This window comes from Lissotriton vulgaris, chromosome 8, assembly GCF_964263255.1.
Source record: "Lissotriton vulgaris chromosome 8, aLisVul1.2, whole genome shotgun sequence".
In the NCBI taxonomy this organism is placed as follows: domain Eukaryota; kingdom Metazoa; phylum Chordata; class Amphibia; order Caudata; family Salamandridae; genus Lissotriton; species Lissotriton vulgaris.
In genome coordinates this window covers 165,812,390-165,838,640 of record NC_141696.1, presented here as the reverse complement: position 1 = coordinate 165,838,640, position 26,251 = coordinate 165,812,390, and the positions used below count along the sequence as shown (strand labels likewise).

General features: G+C 46.8%; 1 protein-coding gene and 1 pseudogene across 1 annotated transcript in view; both read right to left on the bottom strand.

Moving 5' to 3' along the window:
- CAPN5 (calpain 5) overlaps nt 1-26,251 on the bottom strand; it is a 494,730-nt gene that overhangs the window by 389,191 nt on the left and 79,288 nt on the right. The gene's annotated exons all lie outside the window — the stretch shown is intronic.
- Nucleotides 7,647-7,991, bottom strand: LOC147696812 (small ribosomal subunit protein mS34 pseudogene; annotated as a pseudogene).

The window sequence follows — 26,251 nt, the reverse complement described above, 5'->3', positions numbered from 1 at the left end:
AAAATGTGTTTGTCCGAGGGGGAAACAAAAATCCTTGCCTACTACGGTAATCTGTGAGAATCCATGTTAAAAATACCTGTCTAAAGCTTCAACACAGTTAAAAAATGTATCTACAAAAGCCTATTGGCTTTAACATATGCTTTGCTCAATAAGTATTTCAGGCCTACTGACTTTGTCAGTAACGTTCCTCATAAACGGATCAGACCTATGGCATCTAACATAACTTTTCCCAATGAACCAATCAGGCCTACAGCCTTGATCATTGGCTTGTCACCATAACTCGCTTAGTCCTCCCAAAGGGCCAGATGTATCAAGAAGCCGTTTTGCGAATCCTAAATAGCGATTTTTTGCGAATCGCTATTTAGAATTCGCAAAACGGTATGTATGTACAAAATCGCAATTTTTTTGCGATTCCTTATTATTCTTTATTTGCGAATTCGCAAATAAAGAATAATTTCCAATGCATTCCTATGGGCCAGGAGGCCCATAGGAATGAAAGTGCAATAATTCTCAAATTGCGAATTCGCAATTTCCTAATCGCAATTTGAGAATTATTTCAAGGGTGCAGGGGTGTCTCAAAACAACCTGCTGCACCCCTGAAATCTACATGTGTGTGCATGTGGCACACATACATGCCCTATGGGCATGTATGTGTGTCACATGCCACCCTCACAAATGCCAAAAAGGGCATTTTTAAAAGAAATCGCAAATTACCACCAAGTACAAGTTGGTGGTAATTTGCAATTCCTTAACTTAAAATCGCAATTTAAAAATGTGTCATACATATCATTTAAGGAATCGCAAAATTTGCGATCCCTTAAATGCTATGGCAAAATAAGGAATCGCAAATAATTGCGATTCCTTAAATTGCGATTTTTTTATACATCTGAAAAAATGCAAAACGGCCGTTTGCGAGTCGCAAAGACCGAAATTCTGCGAATTTCGGCCTTTGCGAGTCGCAAAAGCCTTGATACATCTGGCCCTTAGTGACTATAATCTGTGCAACAAAAGCACTCCTTTTTTGTGAAATTACACAACTCCTTTTCAATTTAATCCTGTATGTAGACAGATCAACATGTGGGCGGAGCCAAAACCCATGCTCTCAGTAGTGTTCCTAAAGCCGGACGCAAAAACAATGTGTTGGAAGAGGTTAGGAACGAAGAAGACATATAGAGTTATTTGTGCCAGAAAAAAAATCACGTGCATCAGATATTCATGACAGTGAAGAGCAGGCTTCATATATAATCTCTTCGCAGAACTGATTTGTTTGCACTTGAGTTAACAAACTGGTTTTATTTACAAGGAAATAGCAAATACATGTATACTGGAGCATTATCATTTATTTAGAATGCATGCTTTAGGTTTGTTTTCATTGCAACATCATTAATGCCTTTGGAATTCGCATTGAAGAGCCCTGGGCCGTGTAATCCTGCTGTTGGCAGAGCGAAGAAGGGAGAAATATACCAAATAATGTGTTCTCCAGATGCAGTGTGAAAACTGAACACTCAGGGTTCTTCTGCTCACTAAGACTCCGTCAAACAGTGAGTCAGCTGCCTTTGTGCTAGTTCTGGGAGATTGGCAGCTCCCAGGTCAGGCAGGATATCAAATCTTCAAACAAACTGCTCCCCTCCTTGACTAAATATTACACTGTGTTTAATTAATGAACAAAAAATTCAATATGCTGCTGTGATCAAGTGGCCGTGCCCACTGGACGAAGCATTTCCAGGTCATTACCAATAATGAAACTAGACATCCATCAAGCCGCTAATAGGCTCGAGGGTCTACTCCGAATGCTGCTAATGGGTAGGATCGTGCACACCGTTCCATGCGGAATTTATGTTTCCTTCAATTGCAGCTCGCTGCAAGGTTGGTCGATGAGCGATAACCGCCACATACTCCTCCAGTATGTCCTTTGTGTCTATTAAATCGGCAGCCGCTGCAGTGAGATGGTACCAACATAACCCTGAAGAAAGCAGTGGGTCTGCACCAGAGATAGACTTACCAGACCGCAACCATGTTACGTACAATTACGCATGCCGAAATTACTTTGCATGAATATGAACTGGAATTCAGAGATGTCTTCCAAGAATACTCCTGGAAACCTGCGACTGCTGCAGCTTTCCAGTAGAGCACACCATGTATAGTTAGTTATTCCTCTAATGTGGTCATCAGATTCATTGGCGCACACCACAATGTTGCAAATCTGCAGCGTTTGCGAAGAATCCCTCTGTTCATTGTAGCATCAATAATCTCTAAATTCTCAAATGTCCCAAGTCACTTGCCAATTTGCCCCTCCCCCGACCTTTACGGTGCCAATATCGCTATATATTAACATTTTTAATATCTTGAGTTTGTGCGCCAAAGATCTTTAAGAGGGGAGTCTGATCCCTTTACTCAAGTCTAAGCACTCCCCCGAAAAAATGTCTAAACTGTGGATCCTTATGAAAGTCTCAAAATGAGATGGACGTCTTCTCACGCTTAGGCAAAGTGTTGAGAGGATCCGAGCAGAGACTCGGGCAAAGAACTTTACAATTATAACTACCGAGTTGTCTTTGCCCAGAACATGGCCTGTTTTAACACGTTGCATGCTAATGACGGCTCCCGTCCGTCATGCATCACGGTGGGAGTGTGCTGATGACGGCCGGGAGCCGTCACCAGCACACCCGCGATCGGAATCTGCCGCACAGGCGCAGAATTCCGCTGTGGGCAAGGGGTTAAGATATGACTATGAACTTTGCAAGTGTTCCCTCTGTCACATATGAACTCTTTCAACATGGTGAGCACCCCTAGAGGGGTACTTCATTCTCTAATTCACTGCATGATAATATACATCATTCTTCAGCTCAACGGATGGACTGAACATGGGCAAAGAAATGTTGCTGGCCGGAGTTGAGTAACCCAGGATAAGAGCTTCCACCACTATATGTAATGTTATGGCAATAATGGTTAGAGAGAAGGTGACAAAAAGGCAAGGTTAAAGCCAAGAAGATCTACATAAAATATACTAGTTAACAATATGCACAATAGACATGATAAAGGATGTCCTACAATCAGAACTAAAAAAACGAACCTTCGAGAGTTTGGGCTAAAATAAGGACACAAGCGTAATCTTAATGGAACGGGTTTTCACAATAAGTGGTTGTCCTGAAAACGCGGCTTGGGTCCAGCACTGTTCCCATGTCTTTTTTTTAAACTGTTTCCAGCACAATTAACAAGCTAGCCGATATGAAATAATAATTGGCCGCCTGTTTATGTATCTTACATTAGGACTGGTGCCCCATAAATGAAATTAATTGAGGCATCCTTACCCCTCCCCACTTTTGTTTATGATGTCTATATCAATGTTGTTTATTTATGATTGTGTGTAATGTATTAATGGTGTAAAAAAGTCTTGACAATTGTGTTTTGTTTTTGGTCATATGTAAATGTTTTTCTAAAAGAAGCACAATAAGAAAAAATGACTGAATTGAAAAGGATTTGTTGGCTAGGTGTGGTGTAAAAACGTCAAATGTATCTATCTGGCCATCTTTTTGTTTACTGAATTAGTGTGGTCTAGGCCCGGTAGTAACCAGACCCAAACCTTTATTGGTTCAATTTTTTTTTTAAACTAAGGCATTACTTAACTTCTTGCCACTTGACCGGCAATTTAACAAGGAAAGCGGTGCTGCATTTGTAATACTTAACCGGCCAATTCCTATGAAAAGATGTTGCTTTGTTACATTCCCAGTGTTTCTAACCAGAGGAAGACCCAGCTTAGAGGTGTTGCTATATACATCAGAACACACAAGAACACTTTTACTATTCAATTTTGTGAAAGAAATGTGGTTTGTTGTAGATAGAATCTTTAGATTTGTGATCTTTAATGTTTTTCATAAGACTGCAATTCTGTATTTAGGGTATTCGGGAAAAGGTATCTCAGGTTGGATATCCTGCATCACTTCTTGACCTTTAGTGCATTTAGTGTCAAGAACAGCCCAACAAGTGGATGATCCGATGCACAACGCTGCAACAACAAACTTGCTAGACAAGGCTAACAGCATAGCGACAAGCAATGCACTACAGAGGAGCACAGGAGGGTGCTGTACAGGATGAACAATCCAGCCCTGTTTGGTTGCTTTGTTTACTTGGTCTCTGATCTTTCCTTAAGCAAATTGACAAGCAGGAAAAACCAGTTCTAGGCACATTCTTCTGTTGGAGCCCTTGAGCAGCAGTGACCGCACAGTACAACGGCAACAAGTAACCACAAGCGACATGGTTCGTATTTCTCAACATGCTGAAAATTGTTTCATGGCAGATCAAGTGACAAATCTAAAGATCACCTGCACCCAAAACAACACACTCATAATCAGCAATGTTGCAAGCTCACATTCATAAGGATCATTTTTCAGACTCTGTCCTTTCCAGGCTGAATGTATTTTGAGGGAACAGGCAACAACCCCTCTAATGAATGCATAAAGCAATACAGCTGTACATTTAATCAGGCAGAAAACAACAAAAATGAAAAATCAGGAAGAAAAAATGACAAAGAAAAACCAGTACGCATCATATACCTTTTAATGTTTTGGTAACTATATTGTAAACAGAGGGGCGGTGCAATGGGTGTACATCATTGGGGTGTTAGAATATGCTAAGCTTTCATCCAGACGGTGCGCATGCAGTGGGAAGCGCAGTGGATGATGGAGTCCGGGTGGCAGTCCAGTGGCGAGAAGCCCAGTAACTAAGTCTCCTAAAGAGACCCCACCACAACACTCGATGGAAATCCTGGATCTGCCCCTTTGAGAAGTACACCTATGTGTAAAATCCTACCGGTCTACAACTCATCATAGACAACACACTCCAGGAAGCAGAACAAGGACGTCTGAAGGAAAGTCAACCATCACTGCGCAAATGACAACCAGAAGGAAAGACAAATTTAGATCGGAGACTAGAAGCACCCAACAATAACCTTCATAACCTAACCATGCGAATACAAAACCCACCTCATTGCAGGCACAAAGAAGCCATTGGGATCGATCCATGCCACGGAAAGATAGGCACAAGTATGCACAAGACACCGTCTCAAACTATGGAGTCCAAATATTAAAACAAATAAAGTAAAACGGAGTTGCTGATCCGATAGATGCAATTTTGAGCAGGACTTTGGGATTCATTTGATGCAGTTGGGTTGGGACTGCCATGGACTTCACTGTTTAAAGTTAGCAAACTGGTAGACTGCAGTAAGGTAGGACAAACACCATTTCATCAATGCATCGCATACAATTGTTAGGTATTTATTGAGCATTTTTTCTTCAATATTTTTGATATTTTGGAAAGATTGTTTATGATGCAACAGCAGATGTGGGCTGTTTTTGTGATCCTCTGTAGTTGTGTGAATTTAAACTGGAGTTTAAAACATGCTTGAACATGAGTGCAAGCAATCGCACACTCGCATACACACGCAGGCACGCACAGGCAAGCTGTTAAGTCCAAACACGTGCCAAGGCAGGTACACAGGCACAACAGCTAGCGTTTATGCAAAAAAAAAAAATGAGAGCCATTTTCGCATCTTTTTTAACTAGAGAGTGTGCACGTCATCTTCCTGGCACGTTCCACCATCAGTCCAACATAGTGCTTTTAAATTAGATTTTGTCTTGTAATGTACGTGCTGTACTTTTCTAAGTAGTGTATCTGGCACCTGCACATCTGGCGCCTGTGTGTGCCAGAGCTTGTGCTTTACTCAAAGGTTGAAAGAGAGTTTACGGAGATGGTAAACATTAAAAACACCTTTGCACAGCTCCTCCTCGTCAAGAATGGGAAATATGATGTAGCAAACCAACAAACATATCAATCAACGCATCGAGCCAACAGGAAAGCAGACTTGGGACATGGTGAAACACCATGGACAATGGGGCAGTGAGATAAAGACACAATTACACACGTATGTAGAGACTAGATATTAAAAAGAGAAGGTAACAGACCACAATTTAGCTACACCCTCAAACCAGCTAGCAGTGCTACGAAGCATCCCAATGGAGGAAGCAAATTAAATATTAAACTAATACAAAGGGACATCACATTTATATATGTTATGGGTAAAACTAATCCCTTACATTCCAGTCTAGTCTTCTGTGTCGAGGGCGGCAGGGCTGAGCAAGCCTTTCCGTAGTACACGTTTCTGCTACTTCTTTAACAAATGTGTCCATCTTCATGCGTTCAGCTTCTATATCCTTGTACTCAAAAAGGGGCATCACCAGCAATTTACAGAGCGGTCCAACGACCAGGTAGTTACATCAGTGCAGAGGAAACAAGCATTGGAAATGCAATAGGTCTCGCAGCATTAGAGTTAGTGCTTTTAGAATTGTTTATGGGTTTTTTTTGTACATCTTTAGCATTTTTGTTTCCTGTAGCCAATGCTAAAGAATTACAAAAAAAAAGGCATAAACATTTCTAAAAGCTCTAACTCAAATGCTCCGAGACCTATTGCACTGTGTGAGGGTGAGGGGTTGAGGGTGAGTGAGGGTGAGTGAGGGGTTGAGGGTGAGTGAGGGTGAGGGGTTGAGGGTGAGTGAGAGTGAGGGTGAGTGAGGGTGAGGGTGAGTGAGGGTGAGGGTGAGTGAGAGTGAGGGTGAGTGAGGGTGAGGGTGAGTGAGGGTGAGGGTGGGTGAGGGGTTGATGTTGAGGGTGAGGGGTTGAGGGTGAGTGAGGGGTTGAGGGTGAGTGAGGGTGAGGGTGAGTTAGGGTGAGGGGTTGAGGGTGAGTTAGGGTGAGGGGTTGAGGGTGAGTGTGAGGGGTTGAGGGTGAGTGAGGATGAGTGAGAGTGAGGGTGAGTGAGAGTGAGGGTGAGTGAGGGGTTGAGGGTGAGTGAGGGGTTGAGGGTGAGTGAGGGTGAGGGTGAGGGGTTGAGGGTGAGGGGTTGAGGGTGAGGGGTTGAGGGTGAGAGTGAGGGTGAGTGAGGGTGGGTGAGGGGTTGATGTTGAGGGTGAGGGGTTGAGGGTGAGTGAGGGGTTGAGGGTGAGTGAGGGGTTGAGGGTGAGTGAGGGTGAGGGTGAGTTAGGGTGAGGGGTTGAGGGTGAGTTAGGGTGAGGGGTTGAGGGTGAGTGTGAGGGGTTGAGGGTGAGTGAGGATGAGTGAGAGTGAGGGTGAGTGAGGGGTTGAGGGTGGGTGAGGGTGAGGGGGTGAGGGGTTGAGGGTGAGGGGTTGAGGGTGAGTGAGGGTGGGTGAGGGTGAGTGAGGGTGAGGGGTTGAGGGTGAGTGAGGGTGAGAGGGTGAGGGTGAGTGAGGGTGAGAGGGTGAGGGTGAGTGAGGGTGAAGGGTTGAGGGTGAGTGAGGGAGGACACATGCAACTACCCCCAAACTGAATGACTTCTGTACACTTGTAACTCTACATACGCCTACCCCCGTGATACCAGAAGTGGACCTCTCCGACTTGCATAACCATCCCATGGGCCGTTATAGTAATGGACCGTGGTTTGATTTTTGTAAACGTTATTTTACCAACATCACTTCTCGTGTTATCATTGATGTCACATTTTGCGACATATCACGTTTTGAACTGTTATCAAATATATGACCAAGTTCTCACTCGTACAGATTTTCAGATCTTGGGAAGCTGCAAAAGAGCAAGTTGGGCTGTAAAAAGTAAACTAAGGAGCACGCTTTAAGGCAGATCACCCTGCAACTGATGAACTACCCACCTCGGCAGTGTAGTCCACCTTCACTTTCGTGATGGTCCAGTAGCAAGGGTCTTCGCTGCTCTGCAGCCACGACTTGCGGGTCACAATCCGCCCGATGCCGAAGTGACGCAGCCCGCTGAGCAGGGCGAAGAGGCGGCTTTCGTTGCGAACGTCCTCCCAAGCCAGCACGGGTAGCCGCTTTCCAGTGAAGGGTCGGGTCATGGTTTGGTAATCCAAGGCATAGCGCTGCGAATCACGCGGGCGATTCTTTAGAGCCCGATACTCGCGAATCTTGCAAGCCATTTCGGCAATCAGCCGCAAGCGCTTCTTCCGAGCCATCGCTAACTCGAAATGGCCACGGACACACAATCAGAAAACACTACGATAAGCCTCAAGCTTTGAAATGTCCCGCTGTAGCTTTCACTTAATAACCTGATTTCTGGCTTGCGCTATGATAGGACACAGAATAACATCGTATGTGACGGTAGGAACGTTCCATCCGAATCTGTTGCAGAAGGAATGGCAAACCAGAGTACCCGCATCTATGGGTTGAAGAACATGCTGTTGGTGGAAGCAGCCATTGTAAGGTCATTAAGGACTGTGCACCCGCCTAAACAGACCGACTGTGAAACGGAAGCTCAAGGTCGCTAAGGATTGGTTCCCCCCAGGTGACTATCACAGAAAATAAGTTAGCCTCTACTCATAGGTGCACTTTATTTCGCGCCGGAAGTAGGCGGGTTCTTTGTCTTAGTGTAGTAGGTTTGCATTTCTCAAGAAATAAAGCATCTTCAAAAGACGAATTGAGTAGCCATGTTGGAATGGGGAACTCAGCGTATCGTATCCTATACTTATAGAGAAGTAATCCCCATAGTGCTTTATATTCCACTAAAAACACCTTAATGAAAACTTAGAGCTTTCGATAATCAACAGACCGCCCAGTTAGAACAGTTACTACATCAACATTTTCAATATTCGTCTTATGTCTGTACGCCATATTTGAGTTAGCCGTCGAGTAACTGATGTGTGTGAGAGTAAGTGTGTCCCTTCGGCACCCAGACCCACTTCACCGGTTCCACATTATAGTCAGTGAGAAAATTCCACACGGCGATTTTATGGAGTTTTAAACACGTTTCGTTCGGCAGCACGGGAAATGAAGAAACTGGGCTTCGATGCAGACAAGCGAGCAGCAGGAACTCTGATCAACGGAACCGTAGTTGGATGCAATTTTATGCGGGTTGCGGAAAGAAGCAAACCAACGGAAGTGTGTTTGTTTTTGGTGATTTGAAATGACACCGTCTGAGCCATGAACCTAGACATCAAATAGTTGTGTTCCCCCGAACCTCCAAAGGCAGAGCTGCACTGCTCATGTGAGCAAGGAATTTCAACCAATTGAAGAAAAAATAAACTCAGCTGACAGTGGCGGACGCATACAATCAGTGCCGATGTGCAACTAAAATCCATTGGAATTGCCTTGCCAACAGTTCAATGTATGCCCAAAACCCATTACGCAAAATACATCTCGTAACAAGACGGAGGGAAGAGAGGGGAGGGGGGAGGAGAAATGCGACACGGCGGGAAGGGGAGGGGGCGGAGCGGGTAAACAAAGACGGACGTGCACGCGCTTTTAAGCTCAATACGCATGCGCATTGAGCTTAAAAGTCACGGGCACTGCAAGGAATCGCCACGATTCCTTGCAGTGTGGATAAAGAGTTGATAAGCCCCCATAGTCTCGCTTGCTCGATGCGCATGCGCATCGACAGGCGAGACCTAAAAACACATCTCTTCCCCCAAGTCCTACATCACTAACAATAGCCGTGAATGGGCATTGTAGAAAGGTGCTTTGGTTGAAGAAGTCCTCTGGGTTTTGAGATGTATTGTGGCATCATTCACCGAATGACCCCTTTAAACAATAGTCATCATTGGTGGATTGCGCAAGCGGGCATCTCTGAGCTAATCAGAAACTGTGGATGGAATTATTTCAAACGAGTAGGGACTTTTTTTGGTGCATGTGTGTTCTGAAGTCAGAACAATTGTAATAAGAAAACTAAATACACACTTTAAGGAAATTATCCACTTCCACTTAGAGAGTCAACAGGCGTGACCAACCTAGTAACACTTTTCCTCCGAACCTTTATTTATCTTTAGGTCTAATGTTGCTCTTCCATTCCAGTACCGCTTCAGTACTAGCAGCAAGACCAGTTTGGAGATGAAATGAGGAGCCGAGTCGAATGTAAACAGAGATACTCGTTTGCCTTAGCCACTGATGCTGATGGAGGGGCCTATCCATGCTCAACATTTAGATTTAAATGTAACAATTTTCACTCCTGCTTTAAGATGGTGCTTGATGAAGAAGAAAGAGTTGTAAAAAGAGGGTAAAGATCAGAATTTGGAGGAGCAATTGCAACAGCTCTCTCTTCCAGCACTCACGCAAAACATGCTGCCGCCAACGACTGGATCGCCGTCAGTAAAAGAAAGAATAACCCGACGGAATGATGCAACCTCATCCCGGAACCAGTATTATCTACTCTACACACTATCGCCACTGATCTGAATTCAATCAAGTGACTAACCATATCTACATAGACGGTTTTATTTCTTTCACTCAAAAGAAAAGCTGAATTTTCATATGGAACTAGTAAAAAAACACCTTAGAAGCACTTACGTTCCAAGATGTCGGGCCAGTAGGAAGTATGTGCACTGTACATGGAGTTAAGCAATTGCTTATCTGCAAATGCAGAAGAATTAAGCAGGGTAAATGTGTTATTTAAAAGTTCTCACTTAAGGCAGCAAAGTAATGTAAAAGCAACATGTCACTTATTTTGCTCCAAACCTCAGAACCTGTAGCGTTCTACTGTTCTCTCAATGTTGGTATCAATGGGTCTGTGCTTCTTGGCCTCCTACTGATGCATTTGCCTGTGTGGACTTCCTGATTACAAGGAACTAACAAACTAGTCGCCAGTCTCAGTTTGTGGGCCGATTTGTAGTGGCACGTCCAGTCTTACGAATCATGTGGGTCATCAAAAGTACCTTAAAAGTTCAAGCTTGCAATACTGGAAATCACAGCAAAGAGTGCAACGCAAGTGGTGTGGTCCGTGGTTTTGTCAGGCCTAGTGCTTGTATTGCTCCTAAAGTTTATGCCCTTTTCATTTCTCTGCACGTGCTGCTAAAATGGTCCACGCCCGCAAAAACGAGGCGTGGATAAGGTCGTCACTGTGATGGAAGCTTAGCATGTGAGGCTTTGCTGGGCATGTGGAGCTGGGGCATGTGGAGCTGGAGGTGTGTGCATGCTGTGACAGAATCTACTTGTGTGAAACACAAGTTTGGTCCTTTAACTAGCTGACCTGGAATGCTACCTTGAGATTATGGTAATTGAGATGGTAGGTGGCTTGTTGTCACTGTTCAGGTACTGTCTACTTTTCCTCTTCCCTTTCTGGACGTGCCAGAGGTAGGGTGTAATGTCTGGCTGTTTACCACGTCTTTCCCAAAAATAGCATCAAACTATCCTCTGCATATTTGTATTCATCCGGTTTCTTTTTCCTTTGGGTATTTGATGTAGAAACTAAGAAAAGTGAGGCACTTTACAGAGAACATTCTGTTGCAGCAGGGGCCTCTCAAACATTACATCATGTACACAGAACGGTGATTTGCGTGTGGGGGGGTCCTGTTGGAAAGGTAGAATTGAAATCAGGGGGTGCTGGTGAGACACGTAATTTGGTCAGCAGTAGAGAGAACATTCTGTAATTAAACTAACATTACAATAGCCTGTCGTTTTTACAATACACCATTTAAACATTTATATTGCATTACACATATTTACAATTTGAGTAATTATTAGGATATAAAGTGATTGGACACACGATTTTTGGTCAAATGCCAAAGTGGGATTCGAACCCTCATCCAAGCTTTTAAAAGTCTGCAATGCAGCCATTAAACTACGTCGCCATTTTACATGTGAACTGGCATTTTTCAATAACAAATCAATTGGCCAGCAAATTGGAGCCTGGACTTTCCTCAGTCCTTATTCAAGGGGAGCATGCTATAATGCAGTGTAAGGCCACGAGTTAGATGTAATGTGGCGAGCACGAAACTGTACCTCTTAGTTGGTTCTGCAAACAGTACCAGCACCACCAGGAAAAATGGGCTCTGCAGCTTTGCAAAACCCACACCCTGGAGGAACTCTGGATAACTTCGAGCTATTCTTAGAAGGAGGGGCTTAACCACATCGCTGCGGCGGCTATTCCGCTGCAGCGCTAAGTGGGCGGGGAGGCCGCTCGGCGGCCGCATGCTGGTAACAGAACCGCTCCGTCACCAGCCACGGTTGGGCTGTGCTTGTGACGGAGCGGTTCCGTCATGGCCCCGCCCGCTCAATAGAACGCGCCGCGCAGGCGCGGCGGCAGGGCCATGACGGAACCGCTCCGTCATCAGCACAGCCCAACCGCAGCTGATGGCGGAGCGGTTCCGTCATCAGCATCGAACGGGTTAAGAAACCCCTGTTTATTTAGTTTATCACGTTATGAATAACATTGCTTCGCTTGTATACTTGTAAAAAAAAGTATGTAAAATGACTACCATTGAACTGAGTAACTAATGCTGCCTGTTATTCTGCACAAGAGGTCGCATAGGGGTGAAGGCGCGCTTTACAAAAACTGGAGCGGGGTGAGCCACTAAAAGCTGAAGCCTGGCTCTGGCTCACCTTGATATCCTCAGGGGTGGCTCTAGGCTCATGGTGGCCCTGGGCAGGGAGCGTAGGTATGGGGCCCCCGGAGGAACAGGTAGGGGGCCCCCCAGAGGAACGCAGGCGCGGAGGCCAGTGAAGAGGGGGGGGAGTGTGTTTAGAATTGGAACAGAGCCGGAGGCCGCCAAATCCCTGCCAGGGGCCGCCACGCAAATATGTTTCCATCCTCAGAGGATTTTTATATTAAGGATATATTTTGGCAAGGTGGCCCCTAGGGTTTGGTGGCCCTGTGCAAGTGCACAGCTTGCACATGCCTAAGGCCGCCCCTGATATCCTTTTGGAGCCTCGAGCCCATAACGAGTCGAGCTTTCGTGTAAATTCTGCCCCCCTCCCTCCCTCTGCCCAGGATGTGGTGCTACAGCCAGAGCTGCCAACTATGGAACCTGGGAACCAGGTTCGAGTCCCGGCGTTGGCTCACGCGAATCTGGGCAAATTGCTTAATCTCCCCATGCTTATATACAATGTATGTGACCTTGTGTAATGTAACTGTTGCTCATGTAAAGCGTACAAATACCTCTGGATCAAATTCACACTATATTTTAAAAACTGCAGCAGATATCACTAAGAGATAAAAACAAAGCCTTAACATAATGAAAGACCAATAGATACCTATTTACTGGCTCATTTGTACAGAATTAAACCAGAAAACCTGGTTAAATCACGGCTTTTGTGCTGAAATTGGGTGATCTTCCCCAAATATTTTATTTTACCAAATCTCTTTTTTCTTCATTATCGCGTATGAAAGCACTTTCGAATATATTAGTTCAGACTGCCAGTTGTACAAAAATATCACTTTTACCAAGTACTTCTCAGAGCAATGCTATAATGTGCCCTTTAATGTCAAAGCTTCCACAGGTTAAAGAAATACACTTTTTTTTTTTTTAAACTTTGAAGAGACTTTATTGGCTTGGCTCTAGCTCGGCTCTTCCTGTTAATGTGTACTCGCCCACCTTTTAAAAAAAAAATACCTTATGGGTTATTGGTACATCTGCCTCTGGATTCGGCTCCAACTTAAGAATGTACAATGAGAACAGAGGAAAGGTCACAGCAGGGGAAAGGTCACAGCAGGGGACAACTTCAGTGCAGCTTCAGCTTGCGATTCAAAGCCACCCACTCTCCTCATCTCTACCAATTTTCTTTATCCTCCTTGGCTCTGTCAACAAGTGCAGCAGAGCTAGGAATGATGGGGCTCACTTCACATAAATCACAAGGCTCTTGTAACAGAAGGACATCCGGTGCAAGATAGACACTTCCTATTTAAAGATAAGGCCCCAGAGCACAGGCTGTTTCATTTACTGGGATCAGAGGCAGAGGTGATGAAAAGGGGTGCACTCAGAACCCCCAGCCGCCCTGCCATCCAGCCTTTGAGTCTTGTGTGGGTCTTTAGGTAAAAGGCTCCAGAAGATGTGTTGTGCTTTTTTCTGAAAATGTACCTCCCTCCCTTATTGATGGCAATGTGGCTCAGTGACTTAAATACTTGCCACTGACATTTGCTATGATCAGAAGGCCACCTTTTTGAAAGACAGCAAGTCCAACCTAGCCCTCAATCCTTCCGAGGTTGACGAATGTACTACCATTAGACAGGGTCGCGGGCACTCAGGAAATGGCCGAAGGGCCGGTAGCCAAGTTCTAGCTGTGAGCTGCTTTTTTGGGCAGCCTGGGGGCGGTCTGTGCGGTTAGGATGCCGCCAGCGGCCCAGTGGGTGCTGAGTGGCCTTCCTAGAGGCAGATGGGCGGAGGTATCACTCCCTTTCTCTTGCTGGGCCGGCCCATTAATGTATGCTGACTGAGCGGGGGCCGGGGGCCTGAGCAGAAGTGGTCTCACTTGCATCCATGTGTCGCTCAGCAGTGTGAACTAATCAGTGCATTTTTTTTTTATCTAAGTGAAGTTAAAACATGCCCCCCACCCCCTTTCTTTTCATACAAGTTCGCTGAAGCAGTGTTTTTCGGATACGCAATACGCAATTTTGGGCCACTTTTTGTTGGTGTGCCTGGGCCGATTTTTTATCCTAATCCAACCCTGCCATTAGACGACTAATAGAAACGCCTGTTATTTACAGCACATATAAACATCTGAAGTGTGGTATGAAGCTCTGTATAAAACAAATGAGTTTGTATTGTTTGTAAGCACAAGTCAGATATTTGAAGCACTTTTGTAGCAGACGATGAGCACCACACTTAAGAAGACCCCACATGGGAAAAAAGACCACCTATAGGTCAGTTCAGGGCACAAGTCCTAAAAAAAGAAGTGATGGGACGCTGACGTCACAACAGGAAGTGATGTCATGAAAGGTGGTTTGCACCATAAGACTCATTGTCTCCCCTCGCTCACCGCTTAGATTCGATTGCATCAGAGAAGCCAGCGCATGAGCAGCGTGCTGTGAGCTTCGATCTCACCCCAGAGAGGCCAAGGAGTGAATAGGTGGCTCCATTTGCTCCAGTTATCGAGCTCCCAGTAAAATTAGTGGGGGGACGCCATCTACCAGTGCCGTACCCCGACTCGAGCCCTGGGTCAGTTGCAAAACATATACAGTGACAAAATGAAGTTGTGGAAGGCCAGCACAAGCTGGGCACACAAAGGGGCTTTAGAAACATCAACTCCCAGATTCATCAAAGTCATGTTTTGCGAGTCCTTAATAGCGAATTTTAAGGAATCGCTATTAAAGACTCGCAAAACGGGATGCATGTAGAAATCGCAATATTTTTAGTGATTTCTACTGCTTCCTTATTTGCGATTCACTAATTGCTAATCGCAAATAAGGAATGGCTTTCCCATTCATTCCTACGGGCCTAAAGGCCCATAGGAATGAATGGGGAGTAATTCCTTATTTGTGATTAGCAATTAGCGAATCGCAAATAAGGAAGCAATTTCAAGGTTGCCGGGGTTTCCAAAGGACACCCTGCTGCACCCCTGAAATGGTAATGTACACTGGTGTTGCGCACACACATGTCCCAAGGACATGTGTGTGTGTGTAACATACAACTTAGTAAAATGCACTAAAGTGCATTTTTCTAAGTTTTTGCTATTTACCACGTAGTTAGGCTTCGCAGTAAATAGCGTCCCCAGATTGAGAATTCGCAATTTTGAAATGGTTCAAGCATTGCATTTAAGAAATCTCAAATTGAGATTCCTTAAATGCAAATAATCGCAATGTAGCGATTCCTAAAATTGCATTTTTTGCATTTGGGATGATGCATCACAAATGAAAAAATACCGCTCGCAAAGGGCCAGATTCTCAGAATCTGGCCCTTTGCGAGCGGATTTTGGTTTGATGAATCTGGCTGTAAGATCCGTGCAGACAGCGTTGATAGAGCCAGGATGAGGGATTTTATGGGCATCAGAGCCCATAACAGGTAGCTAGTGGGTGGAGTAAAGTGCTCCTTTACTTTGACTAACTTAGAACACATGAGAGGAAATGCACACATGGAGGCCACGGCAGGGGCGGGGCGTAACAAACGCCCCCGCAGCCCCTGCAGTGGGGGGGGGGGGGGGGGGGGCCTCACTCTCTACAGTTAATGAAGGGGGCCCCCAGGGGACTCCGGCCCCCTCAGCTCTTCTGAGAGCTGTGAGAGAGGTCTGCAGCTGAAGCAAGCCTCTCTCCCTCGGCATCTGAAGCAGGTGCCGCCTGCTCTGAGCCCCTCGCCCCCTCCCTCTGACTGAAGAGAAACAAAGTATCAATATACATTGTTTCACTTCAGTCAGAGCCAGAGGCAGTCCCGGAAAGAGGACTGGGGCCCCAGAGACAGCAGTCTCCACTGCTCCTCTGAGGCAGTACAGAGTCCGGCCCCCACTCTCTCGATAAGCAAAGCCCACCCCACAAGAGAAGAGACAGGGACACAGATGGGGTGGGGGCCCCACCCCACAAGAGAAGAGAAGAGACAGGGACAAGGATGGGGTGGGGGCCCCACCCCACAAGAGAAGAGAAGAGACAGGGACAAGGATGGGGTGGGGGCCCCATCCCACAAGAGAAGAGACAGGGACAGGCCCCCACCCGAGAAGAGACAGGGACAAGGATGGGCTGGGGACCCCATCCCACAAGAGAAGAGAAGAGAAGAGACAGGGACAAGGATGGGGTGGGGTGGGGGCCCCAGAGACAGCAGTCTCCACTGCTCCTCTGAGGCAGCACAGAGTCCGGCCCCCACTCTCTCCTCTTGATAAGCAAAGCCCACCCCACAAGAGAAGAGACAGGGACACAGATGGGGTGGGGGCCCCACCCCACAAGAGAAGAGAAGAGACAGGGACAAGTATGGGGTGGGTGCCCCATCCCACAAGAGAAGAGACAGTGACAGGCCCCCACCCGAGAAGAGACAGGGACAAGGATGGGGTGGGTGCCCCATCCCACAAGAGAAGAGACAGTGACAGGCCCCCACCCGAGAAGAGACAGGGACAAGGATGGGGTGGGGGCCCCACCCCACAAGAGAAGAGACAGGGACAAGGATTGGGTGGGGGCCCCAACCCACAAGAGAAGAGACAGTGACAGGCCCCCACCCGAGAAGAGACAGGGACAAGGATGGGGTGGGGGCCCCACCCCACAAGAGAAGAGAAGAGACATGGACAAGGATTGGGTGGGGGCCCCACCCCACAAGAGAAGAGAAGAGACAGGGACAAGGATGGGGTGGGGGCCCCACCCCACAAGAGAAGAGAAGAGACAGGGACAAGGACAAGAAAAGAGAAGAGACAGGGACAAGGATGGGGTGGGGGCCCCACCCCACAAGAGAAGAGAAGAGACAGGGACAAGGATGGGGTAGGGGCCCCATCCCACAAGAGAAGAGACAGGGACAGGCCCCCACCCGAGAAGAGACAGGGACAAGGATGGGCTGGGGACCCCATCCCACAAGAGAAGAGAAGAGACAGGGACAAGGATGGGGTGGGGTGGGGGCCCCAGAGACAGCACTCTCCACTGCTCCTCTGAGGCAGCTCAGAGCCCGGCCCCCACTCTCTCCTCTCCATAAGCAAAGCCCACCCCACAAGAGAAGAGAAGAGACAGGGTGGGACAAGGATGGGGTGGGGGCCTCAGAGAGCAAGAGCAGGAAACTGCTCTGGACCCTGACAAGGGTGGGAGTGGGGGCCCCTAGAGAGAGCATTCTCCAGGGCAAAGCTCACATGAGAAGGGATGAGGCAGCAAAATGGTGCCCTCAGGTAAGCCCTCTTGTTAGAACACACCATGGGCATCTGCAGGAGGGAAGGAGGGGGGCCGAGAAGGGTGCAAGGCAGAGGGGAAAAGGGTGCAAGGCAGAGGGGGAGAAGGATGCAAGGTAGAGAAGGGTGCAAGGCGGAGGGGAGAAGGGTGTAAGGCAGAGGGGAGAAGGGTGCAAGGCAGAGGGGAGAAGGGTGCAAGGCAGAGGGGAGAAGGGTGAAAGGTGGAGGGGAGAAGGGTGCAAAGCAGAGAAGAGAAGGGTGCAAGGCAAAGAAGAGAAGGGTGCAAGGAAGAGAGGAGAAGGGTGCAAGGTAGAGAAGGGTGCAAGGCGGAGGGGGAGAAGGGTGCAGGGTAGAGGGGAGAAGGGTGCAAGGCAGAGAGGAGAAGGGTGCAAGACAGAGGGGAGAAGGGTGCAAGGCGGAGGGGAGAAGGGTGCAAGGCGGAGGGGGGGAGGGTGCAAGGCGGAGGGGAGAAGGGTGCAAGGCAGAAGGGAGAAGGGTGCAAGGCAGAGGGGATAAGGGTGCAAGGAAGGGAGGATAAGGGTGCAAGGTAGAGAAGGGTGCAAGGCGGAGGGGGAGAAGGGTGCAAGGTGGAGGGGGAGAAGGGTGCAAGGCAGAGGGAAGAAGGGTGCAAGGAAGAGAGGAGAAGGGTGCAAGGCAGAGAGGAGAAGGGTGAAAGGCAAAGGGGAGAACGGTGAAAGGCAAAGGGGAGAAGGGTGCAAGGCAAAGGGGAGAAGGGTGCAAGGCAAAGGGGAGAAGGGTGCAAGGCAGAGGGGAGAAGGGTGCAAGGCAGAGGGGAGAAGGGTGCAAGGCAGAGGGGAGAAGGGTGCAAGGCAGAGGGGGAGAAGGGTGCAAGGCAGAGAGGAAAAGGATGCAAGGTAGAGAAGGGTGCAAGGCGGAGGGGGAGAAGGGTGCAAGGTGGAGGGGAAGAAGGGTGCAAGGGAGAGGGGAGAAGGGTGCAAGGCAGAGTTGAGAAGGGTGCAAGGCAGAGAGGAGAATGGTGGAAAGAAGAGAGGAGAAGGGTGCAAGGTAGAGAAGGGTGCAAGGCGGAGGGGGGAAGGGGTGCAAGGCAGAGAGGAGAAGGGTCAAAGGTAGAGAAGAGTGCAAGGCGGGGGTGGAATAGGGTGCAAGACAGAGAGGAGAAGGGTGCAAGGCAGAGGGGAGTAGGGTGCAAGGCAGAGGGGAGAAGGGTGCAAGGCAGAGGGGAGAAGGGTGCAAGGCAGAGGGGAGAAGGGTGCAAGGCAGAGGGGAGAATGGTGCAAGGTAGAAAAGGGTGCAAGGTGGAGGTGGACTAGGGTACAAGGGGAGGAGGAGAAGGATGCAAGGGGGAGGGGGGAAAGGTGCAAGAAGGAGGGCAAGAAGGGTGCAAGGCAGAGGAGAGAAGGGTGCAAGGGGGATGGTGATGAAGTTAAAAATGTGCCCCCCCTGGAAACATTTCTGCAGACAACCATGGAACGCACACTACTTTGTAAGGGAGAGTGGGAGAGAGTGGAGAGAGAGAGAGAGTGGAGAGAAACAGTGGAGAGAAACAGTGGAGAGAGAGAGTAGCTAGAGAGAGAGAGAGTGGAGAGAGACAGTGGAGAGAGAGTAGACAGTGGAGAGAGAGTGGAGATAGACAGTGGAGAGAAAGAGAGTGGAGAGAAAGAGAGTGGAGAGAGAGTGGAGAGAGCATGGAGAGACACTGGAGAGAGTGGAGAGAGAGAGACAGTGAAGAGAGAGAGAGACAGTGAAGAGAGAGACAGTGAAGAGAGAGACAGTGGAGAGAGAGACAGTGGAGAGAGCGAGTGGAGAGAGCGAGTGGAGAGAGCGAGTGGAGAGAGAGAGGGGAAAGACCGAGTGGAGAGAGATAGAGTGGAGAGTGGAGAGAGAGAGAGAGTAGAGAGAGAGTGTGGAGAGAGAGAGAGTGTGGAGAGAGAGAGAGTGTGGAGAGAGAGAGAGAGAGAGTGGAGAGAGAGAGAGTGGAGAGAGAGAGAGTGGAGAGAGAGAGAGAGTGGAGAGAGAGTGGAGAGTGGAGAGAGAGTGGAGAGAGAGTGGAGAGTGGAGAGAGAGTGGAGAGAGAGACAGTGGAGAGAGAGAGAGAGTGGAGAGAGAGAGTGGAGAGAAAGTAGAGAGAGAAGGGGGAGAGGGTGGAGAGAGACAGTAGAGGGAGACAGTGGAAGGAGACAGTGGAAGGAGACAGTGGAGGGAGACAGTGGAGGGAGACAGTGGAGGGAGACAGTGGAGAGAGAAAGTGGAGAGAGAGACAGCAGAGATAGAGTGGACAGAGTTGAGAGAGAGAATGGAGAGAGAGTAGAGACTGACTGACTCAGACTGAATACTGACTGACCGAGAGACTGACTGACTCAAAAACTGACTGAGAGAGAGAGTGACTGACTGACAGAGAGAGAGAGACTGGTTGAGAGTGAGACTGACTGACTGACAGAGACTGACTAAGGTAGAGAGAAACTGACTGAGAAAGAGAGACTGAGAGAGAGAGGCAGAGACTGACTGACAGAGAGATAGACTGATTGACTGTGAGAGAGACTGACTGACTGAGAGAGACTGACTGAGAGAGACTGACAGAGAGAGACTGACTTGGAGAGAGACTGACTTGGAGAGAGACTGACTTGGAGAGAGACTGACTTGGAGAGAGACTGACTGAGAGAGAGACTGACTGAGAGAGAGAGAGAGAGAGACTGACTGACTGGGGTAAAGAGAGAATGACTGACTGAGAGAGACTGACTGACTGACTGGGAGAGAGAGAGGCTGACTGGGAGAGAGAGACTGGCTGACAGAGAGAGATTGACTGACAGAGAGATAGACTGACTGACAAAGACTGACAGAGAGAGAAAGAGACTGAGAGACTGACAGAGAAAGAGAGACTGACTAACAGAGAGAGAGAGACTGACTGACAGAGACGGACTGAGAGAGAGAGACTCACACAGAGAGACTGACAGAGAGAGACTGACTGACAGAGAGAGACTGACTAAGAGAAAAACTGACAGACTGAGAGAGACTGATTGAGAGAGACTTACTGAGAGAGAGACTGACTGACAGAGAGAGAGACTGGGACTGACAGAGAGAGAGAGACTGGGACTGACAGAGAGAGAGAGACTGACTGACAGAGAGAGAGACTGACTAAGAGAGACTGACTGAGAGAGACTGAGAGAGACTGACTGAGAGAGACTGACAGAGAGAGACTGACTGACAGACAGAGAGAGAGCGAGAGACTGACTGACTGACTGAGAGAGACTGACTGAGAGAGACTGAATGACAGAGAGTAATAGACTGACTGACACAGAGAGAGACTGACTGACAGAGAGGGACTGACTGACTGACTGACAGAGAGAGACAGAGAGAGAGAGAGAGAGAGAGAGAGAGAGACTGACTGACTGAGAGTGACTGACTAAGAGAGACTGAATGACAGAGAGATAGACTGACTGACTGAAAGAGAGATACTGACTGACAGAGAGAGAGAGAGAGACTGTGATGGAATTGGGGTCAAAGTGTGTATGAACCTAAGCAATGCCTCTCAAGATTGCTATTGTCTAATAAAAATAAAAATGTATTATCAAAATGTGCTCTTTGTAGTTACATCTGCTTTTGAAATACTGCATTGTCGCATTGTCTAATGTTTTTAAACGGAAACGAGAAGGAGCAGTGGATGCACTTTTGTCAAAACTGAACGATAAGTGGGTCCGGTGTTGTATATCATGACAGGAGTCTGCATCAGGAAACCCACCTAAAATTGGGCAAACTTCCCCGGCCTACTGATGGCAGGGGCCCTGTAAGGGATGGACCACCCCCTATGACAGCCTGCTGGCAGACTAAGCCCAACCTTTAACTCCACCACCCAGTGTTACTTATAACGGCTGCATTGGTGACAGTGGCGTAACAATCGCCCCGCTTCCACTGCAGTATGGCGGGTCGCTGGCCTGAGCGCTCTAGACTGGCACGGAGAATGGGGGGGGCCCCTCCATGAAGTTTGCAGGGGGGCCCCCTCATGTTTCGTTACGCCACTGGGCCACGGGCCAGCTGCCATTGAAGGGTGGTGCGCAGCAGAAGGTTAGGAAAAAACAAAATAGGTCTTTCTCCAGGTTGATGTCGGAACACAAGCTTTGAGCGATCTAATAAAAACCATGGGAGTAAGTTGGTTCAATACTATTCATACTTCTGATTGAAACGGGTTGGATGTCTTCTTGCCGGCTTCAGAGTTTCTAGTTTTAGTAGCTTAAGCTGTTCCAGTTTCTATTAGTCTCAGGTATCGTAAAACAATAGGAGAATTATGGTTTATGGTCAACTTTAAAAGGGAGGCAAAGTGCTTTTCTGACTTTAATATGGAGCCTGTAGAAATCCTTTAGGAAATTGATGGCAGATGTCTTCGAAAGTTGTAGCGTGTAGCCAGAGTAACAGCAAGCACGGGTAGCGAGCAAGCAAACCTGAGTTCCAAAAAGAGCTTTGGGGAGGTCACCCATGTAATGTTGTAGTATGTGAACATTTGTGAGAAAATGAGGTCTAACAGTGAATTTGATAGCACACTAACAGATTCGCAAAAATACCATATGATCTGAAAGGGTTCTTATGAAATACTCCAGTTAATTTCTTGGTGAGCCGAAAAAGCCTAAGACTCCACTGAAGTGTTGGAAGTTTGTCCACTTCAAGATAATTTTGAGAAAACGAGGAAAAGAGTGAATTTTTCAGAACAATTTCCCTATATGTCTAAAAGGCAATAGATGGTACAGGCAGTTCAGAAAATGGAACTTCACATGACCTTTAATGTACCTTAAAATCTAGCTACAGTTCTGCATTTCACTTCATTATACTATCCGAGAAGAATTTTAATCATAGGAAATGACTGAGAACCTCCATGGGAGGGGCAGAGAACCTCCATGGGAGGGGCAGGGATGACATTATTCAAAAATACACAGATCTCTCAATCTCAGGAAATACGGTAGAGCTAGCCAGAGTTTACATTCTCACAGAGTGGGGCTGTCAGACGGGTGACACAGAGCATACAGGTTTAGACAAAACCCGCCTTACAGACTAGGGTTTTAGTCAGTGCCAGTGTTTTACTCAAATGTCTGCTTAACATATAGATTTTCAAATGCATTTGTTTGTCTCCCATCTACAGCATATCAGTTTATAAAGATATGTACATTTTGCTTGCATATGAAAACTTTTCGTTTTAGGAAAAGAATCTAAATTCCCCCAAAACTTATCAGATAACTTTTTTCATCAAATACATGTGACCACACATTGATTAATAATTTTTATGAAGGACACGTATACAATATTGTAACACATGAATGGGCTCTACCTGGCATGCCCATTTATCACAGGCTCATGCCACTCATGTCAATATGCCATGAACTCCAAATCTATCAAGTCTTCAAGGCCAGGGCACAGTGTACGCAGCACTTTACAACACAATATAATAAATATATTAAAATACAGATGAATGCATATCCTAGGGCCAGTTCATTCCATGTGTGAACTTCATTCTTTTATTGATTTCCACAATAGGTCAGGATTACACCCATTGTGTTCTAGTCTGCATAAAACCAAAAGCGAGGAGTGGATTCCCACCTTTTACCAAGCAGTACCAACTATATGCCAGAATCAACAATACCATGTCAAGGCACCATCATGGTACGGAATCCCACCCAACATACCCAGAAGTACCACTATTACACCAAGCGACATCACAGGTCAAGAAAATCATTTGGATAACTCCTCCAAATCCCCAAGACTTACCACCAGATGGCAAGTTCACCACTTTGTTAGAGGTGTATGCCATCAGGTAATGGACGCCCGCCATGTAGCGAGAATTCACACCAATATGCTAGTTTCAGCAACGTCAGACACATACACACCATTTCTTTTTATTATGTTGCCTACTCTGCCGGTGAGAGGCTTAAGATCAAACAAGCCTCCAATCCTTCGTGACTGGTCAGCAATCCTACACTCGAAACATGATGCCGGATGGAGAAGACCAAGCCTGGTCAAGGGCAGTAGAATCCACCGGAAGCCCTTTCTTAGTCCTATAAGACACTGGATCTGGGCTTTGGATCTATCCCTTTCATTGGTTAGGTAGCTCTTCAATGAACATCTCGACAGTCCCTTTAAGCAGGCAAGTTGCGCTGATAGGCGTGGGCAGTAAGTCTGTTGTGCATTCTGCCAGTCTGAGGATTATGCTACTGAATTACACTCTCAGATATGAGCAATCCACATGTTTCCGTTAGGAAAATGGCATCAGGATTCTCGTCGACCAGAAAATCATAAATATGATTTTGATGTTTGGGGAGGGAACGACAATTTAATTTAATTGAAATGTAATAGTCTGTTACCTTTACTCACTAGCAAGCAACTGGCGGGCACAGTGGTTAGGTTGTTTAAATCGGTGGTATGAGCAACAGCGCAACGGTCATTGACCTTTTGAGGAGGTAGTTCTCCTATACATCTCTGTACGAATGTAGCAATGTGGGAGCTGGTTTCTGTTTGCTCTATAAAGGGCACTTATGATATGTATCCAACATGTGGTATGAATGGGCACATTGAAAGACAGCAGAATAGCGCCCTAGACAATACATTATACAAGCCCCTGCACATCTTCTCTCCCTGCAGGTTAAAAGTTTCTCCAAGGATCAAGGGACATACTTACGTTAAAAGTACCCGGTGACCTTGTTGATACCGGAGTGACGGGTATGAGTAGCTTGGCTGTCTCCTGGTAATATTCCACACATTACCATACCTACTATCCCCATGTGTGTTTTTTGCCACCCTAGGGTTTACATGTTTTTAAATATGTCTTCTCACCTGTTCTCTCCTGGCAGCGCGTTACAGAACTTGTGTCCAAAAAAGTGAAGTGGCAGCATTTGAGTGCAGCCCTGATGAAACTGCTTAACGAAACATAGCAGTGAAACATGTCGGCACTGGCAGTAGGTAATGGTATGCATGATTAGCTACCAGCCTTTTTAAATATTCAACAGCACACGATCACCGCCCTATGAATATATTTGGTTAAGGGACTGGTGTGCGGTGTGTGTTTTTAGGCACTCAGTTATACTTGTGTGTGTTTGTCACCAGCAGATTTTTCTGCACTTCACTATTTGTCACTTTGTATGTTGTTTGTTTTGGACACTTCTTTCCTTTCCTCTCACTTTCCTTTGAGAAGCAAGTGACCACCGATGATGAGACAGGGGCCTGTCTGGAAATTGCATACCAGTTACCCCGATGGTGGTGTTTCCGTGAGGGGTCATTTGCTTCTCGCACATTTTTTCCTCTATTAAGAGTAGTGTCCAATGTTTGATGTGGACTTGTGTGACCAATTTCGGGTTGGCTCACTTTGAGTGGGTGTTCTGTGGTGTTGTCCGGGAGAACAGGTCTTTTAATGTGGGCGGAGTACAGTGCATTACCTCCTTATAATGTGTATAAGAGTGTAGTGGGGAGCAGGACATTTGGACCCCCCCTGTCAGTCCTTGTAAATGTGGGTCAATATCCTGGGGTTTGGGCCACGGATTCTAAGACCAGGCCAAACAAAGCACACATTTGGTTTAACATATGAATACCCTGCCTGTAGGACTTCTCCAGAAAGGCATAAGGAAAGACTGTTATCTACTAGTTAAAGAATTTGCATTAACTTCAGACTAGAACCCCATAGTATCTGGATAATATTATCCTCACATAAGCAATGGAAGTAACGTATATGCATTTTGAAGAAACCTATCAATAAGAATGAACACAGAATGACCTAGATATAGAATGTACTTCAACACAATAGATGGTGAATCACTATAAATGAAAGGTGTAAGAAGTTGTGGAAAGTAAGACAGTTGTACCCAGGTAGACCTTCAGACTCAGTGCACCATGCAATGTTTGTGGAACCACGTGGCCGCTTCTTTACATCTCACACAGTCGCTCAGACATGGGATAATAATACAAATAGACACCTCTCCACTTCTCTCCCCCTCTCCCTCCCCAACTATGCCTGCTCAGGACAACAACTATACACAAAATCACAGACTGGACAAACACGTGCAGTAACCAGCTAAGCAGACTATCATATGAAAACATAAAGGACCCGCAGAGCTGCTCAAAACTACCAGCAGACTGAAAAACATAAAACTGCACATCCGTCTCTTACATTTCATCATCCGGCACACTGCTCCACGCTGCGACCCATAGCACGAAAACCGCACTGCAGCGGTCATCATGCACGACATGGAAACATTCCCCATGCAGGATCATAAGAAAACAACAGCCTTCCAACCACACAGCCTACATGGTGTAGCACAATACTCATGTAGACAAATGCTTCAGAGCCCCCACATAGGGGTAGAAAGAGCTATAAAAGTGATGCAATACAACAATACATTCTCCAAGCCAAACCTAGCCCATTGCAGAATGGGACTCAGGAATTGTACCAAGGAGAAACAGGCTGGCAGAGCTTAGCATAAGAGGTTGAATATATGAGCAAGGAGGAAGAACTTTCCCAACTATTTGATGACTGTGGTCTCAACGCTCTGAAAGAAAACATTCACTTGGTATCAAAATATATGCATGGTACTTAAGACATACAACTCCGACAAATACCTTTCATGTCGCAGTTATCGCATTCAGTGAGGGCGAACAAAAATTGTAACACCGAACGGCGTTTGCATTCGATGAAAATATCACGTCCAAAGGACTGATAAGAGAAAGAAAATACTACGCAACACATCTTTCAGTGCCTTCACTGAGAGGAATGATA